The sequence below is a fragment of the Schistocerca americana genome, chromosome 2 (assembly GCF_021461395.2).
Source record: "Schistocerca americana isolate TAMUIC-IGC-003095 chromosome 2, iqSchAmer2.1, whole genome shotgun sequence".
In the NCBI taxonomy this organism is placed as follows: Eukaryota; Metazoa; Arthropoda; class Insecta; order Orthoptera; family Acrididae; genus Schistocerca; species Schistocerca americana.
The window spans coordinates 63,013,923-63,018,673 of record NC_060120.1 but is presented as its reverse complement, the minus strand read 5'-3'; the positions used below and the strand labels follow the sequence as shown (position 1 = coordinate 63,018,673).

The following is a 4,751-nucleotide window of genomic DNA, read 5'->3' as shown; positions in this document are numbered from 1 at the left end:
GCAGACACACAAGACTGCCACTGTAACGATGGCCGAAACGTTGGTTTCTACAGAAACAGTTTTTTTTACGTTATTGGGGGTACCCTACACAGAAAAAATTTATATCGACTGCTGTTACGGAGACGAATGTTTTGTTCGCAGATGCAAATGGCTATTTCCCCATGATGCCCACATGCAATAATTGCCATAACGTCGTACTAGGTACAACGAGCACTCCGTCTTCAAGCCACAAGTGGCCCATCGGGACCATCCGACCGCCGTGTCTTCCTCAGCTAAGGATGTGGGTAGGAGGGTCGTGTGGTCAGCACACCGCTCTTCCTGTCGTTACGATGGTTTTCCTTAACCGGAGCCGCTACTATTTGGTCGAGTACCGCCTCAATTGGCATCACGAGGCTGTGTGCACCCCGAAAAATGACAACAGCGCATGGCAGCCCGGATGGTCACCCATCTAAGTGGCGGCCACGCCCAACAGCGCTTAACTTCGGTGATCTAATGGGAACCGGTGTATCCACTGCGGCAAGGCCGTTGCCCATCAGTACAACGAGGGAACGCAGTAAATTTCTAGGTACATGGGATAATTACCGAACTATATGAAAAACGTAAATTAATTACAAATTACGTTGTGCACACACTTTATCCAACATTTGAAAGTCACTACAGATATTCGGATTTAGGTGATGACATGTTCGACATGCCTGCCATCATTGGCTACGATATGGCGCAGACAAACAGCAAAATTCTGAATGACCCGCTGAAGTGTCGGAACATCGATGCGGCCAATGACCTCTTCAGCGGCTGTTCTCAGTTGAGTAATGGTTTTGGGGTTACTGCTGTACACCTTGTCTTTTATATAGCCGCCCCCCCCCCCCACATTTGTTCAGATGCGGAGAATACAGCGGCCAATCAAGGCCCATGCCAGTGGCCTCTGGGTACACCAAAGCTAGAATGCGGTCCCCTAAGTGCTACTCCAGGACATCAAACACTCTCCTGCTTCGATGGCGTCTAACTCCGTGTTGCATGAACCACATTTTATTGAAATCAGGGTCACTTTGGATAATGGGGATGAAATCCTCTTCCAAAACTTTCACGTACCGTTAGGTAATCACCGTGCCATCAAGGATATCGTACCGGTTATTCCGTGATTGGACACTACACACCACACAGTCACCCACTGATGGTGGAGAGACTTCCCGATTGCGAAACGCTGATTCTCATCCCTCAAATGCGACAATTTTGCTTACTGACGAGACCCTCCAAATGTAAGTGAGCTTCGTCACTAAACCAAACCATGTTCACATCAAAGTCCTGTTCGTCAATTCTATGGACAATAGTGCAGGCGAAACACAACCGCTCTTTCATGGCCCTGGGGCTGACTGGATGATGAGTTTGAATTTTGTATGGGAAGAGATGCAGTTCTTCAATAAAAATTTATCGCTGCGTCTTCCGGTTGATTTCCATCAGATGTGCAGCTTGTCTGATCCAAATCCTAGGGCTGCTTTGAAACACAGCGCGTGTCTTCTCGACGTTTGGGTGACCGACAATGATAACACTGTCATCACGAACACTACCCGTTCTCTCAACTTGCGAATCAAATTCTTCATTCTTAGCAGACATGGACCGGTCGTCTTTAGTTTGAACTCGGTCACAAACTTCCCTTGAGCCGCAGTTGGGCAGTTATTGCTCGCATAGAGGCCTTCACAAGCGTTATACGCTCAGGCACGCTGTACCATGACATTGTCATGTGCAAATGTCCACAGCAGCACGGCGCGGGCGCATGCGCATAATAATTCCCATCATGCCGCGCAACCAGTCGAGGAGTTGGAACGTCCTAACGCAAACCGTTCAGAAGTTATGATAATTTTATTTCATATAGTTCAATAACTGTCAGTCTGTAAGATTCACTGAATAGGACAACAACAGCGGAAATAAGCATTCGCACAGCTATGTACATGTACACGATTACTCTGTAATTCACATTAAAGTGCCTCACAGATACTTCGTCGAACCACTTTCAGATTATTTCCCTACAATTCCACTCTCGAACAGAACGCTGTAAAAACGAGCATCTATATTTTCCACGCGAGTTCTGATTTCTTTTATTGCGATCGTGATTTGTCTCTATTTGGATGGGAGTCAAAACAATATTTTCGCCAGTGGAGGAGAAAGTTTCCCTTTGAAATTTCGTGAAAACTCATGGTCACAACGAAAAACGTGTGCCTGTTAATGACAGCCACCCAAACTCTCGTATCATATCAGTGGCACTCTCACCCCAAATTCACGATAGTACAACACGAGACACTCCTCTTTGATAATTTCGATGTCCTCCTTCAATAGCAGCTAAGAATCCAATATGCAGCACTAGTCCAAAACAGGACGGCTAATCGTAATGTAAGCAGATTTTTTAGCAGATCTGTTGCACTTTTTAAGCTTTCTGCCAATGAAATGCAGTCTTTCGTCCTCCTTTCCAACAACATTTTTTTGTGATGGTTTCAGTTTACGTTGTTCCTAATTGTAATATTAAGATATTTTGCTGAACTGACGGTCTTTAATTTCTTCTGATTTATCATGTTACCGAAGCTTAATTGATTCGTTTTAGTACAGTACCCATTTAACTGATGGCCTTGTGAATCTGTTCCTTTTCGAGAACGTGGAATTAATGGCGGAAGGAAATGTTGGTGAGCTAAGTTATGTCAATGACAGGTAGTGTGTCTGTTTAGAAGTGACTGGTAGGACACGTAAAAATCATATAGTATTGGATAACAAATTATTCAAAAAATGCTTATGAATAAAATTTAACGTAGGAATCAACAAATTGTGAAATGTGAGAGTTACTGGAGAGACATTAATTAACTTGAAGAAATATTTTCTGTTTCTTAAAACAGCCCATTGGCTGTCTGTTGTTAGAAAATATGGGAAAGCTTACGAAACCTGACATTAAAATGCACGGTAGTAGCCCAGAAAAGTTGTCCATCTGCTAAATCTGCACATAGTCGACGTAAATACGACACCATTGTCTGGAAGCAGTTTTTGATATTAATTACTACAGCTGTATCTAGTTCAGTTTGTAATGTAGAATACGTAGGACACAAATTATGTATGGGATGTGATTAATGGTTTCATAGATGGTAGTCAACCTTCCCCCTCGCCGTAGCCACAGGTGTTCATCCTTTGGCATGCTAAAATGTACAATAAATCGAACAACCGTATCAGCACAAATAATAAGAACGTGAAATATAATCCTCAAATTAATAAATGTGAAGGAAGTACGAGTAACTACTGGTTTTATCTACTTCCCGTAATGCTCAGAGTCGAGGCTTTAACGGTATGCTCAAAATGTGTGCGAGATCTTATGGGACTTAACTGCTGAGGTCATCAGTCCCTAAGCTTACACACTACTTAACCTAAATTACTCTAAGGACAAACACACACATCCATGCCGCAGGGAGGACTCGAACCTCCGCCGGGACCAGCCGCACAGTCCATGACTGCAGCGCCTCAGACCGCTCGGATAATCCCGTGCGGCTTTAACTGTGTGTGAAGTATTTGAAAAAAAATTTAGTTCACGTATCCTCTGTAGTGTGTGCTACAGACACACGAGATCAGCAGTAGTGCACAGATTATAAGGTCGTGTTGGTCACCACGAGTTATCACGTGACCCGCGGGGTCGGAGAGCTGGTGACCGCCGGCAGCTGCGGCTGAGTGTGCGTATGGTGATTGTGGCGTGTTTGCCTAAGGGCGCGTATGTGCGGACCAGCTGCTCTGGTTGCACTGCCAACTGCGCCGACGTCAACAAGTGGGGTGCGCCTGCTGTCACACGGACAACAGAGATCTGAAGAGTGCCGCCACCCCACTGCCAACAAAACGCGCACACGCCGGCCTAACGCACCATGCAGTGGCTCGTGCGTTTTCACAAATTTTTAAATTCGTGTTAACTTTAAGGTGTGAACTACCATCTGTTGTATAATAGTTATGATTATGAACAAATTTTTACTACTGCAGCCACTGCCAATAATAATAATAATAATACATGGATGATCTAAAGCTACTGGCAGCAACAAATCAACAACTCAACCAATTACTAAAGATAACAGAAGTATTTAGCAATGATATAGATATGGCTTTTGGAACAGACAAATGTAAGAAAAATAGCATAGTCAAGGGAAAACACACTAAACAAGAAGATTACATATTGGATAACCACAGCGACTGCATAGAAGCGATGGAAAAAACAGATCCCTATAAATATCTAGGATACAGGCAAAAAATAGGAATACATAATACAAATATTAAAGAAGAACTAAAAGAAAAATATAAACAAAGACTAACAAAAATACTGTAAACAGAATTGACAGCAAGAAACAAGACAAAAGCTATAAATACTTATGCTATACCAATATTGACCTACTCATTTGGAGTAGTGAAATGGAGTAACACAGACCTACAAGCACTCAACACACTTACACGATCAAAATGCCACAAATATAGAATACATAACATACATTCAGCAACAGAAAGATTCACATTAAGCAGAAACGAAGGAGGAAGGGGATTCATCGACACAAAAAACCTACATCATGGACAGGTAGACAATTTAAGAAAATACTTTATAGAACGAGCAGAAAGTAGCAAAATACACAAAGCAATCACTCATATAAATACATCGGCTACACCACTGCAATTTCATAACCACTTCTAAAACGCTTTAGATCACATAACATCAACAGATACGAAGAAAGTAAATTGGAAAAAGA

At 42.8% G+C, this 4,751-nt stretch overlaps 1 pseudogene; it reads right to left on the bottom strand.

Annotated features, from left to right (window-relative positions):
• Window positions 1-412: 412 nt before the first annotated feature.
• Window positions 413-530, bottom strand: LOC124597495 (annotated as a pseudogene).
• Between the last annotated feature and the right edge of the window lie 4,221 nt (window positions 531-4,751).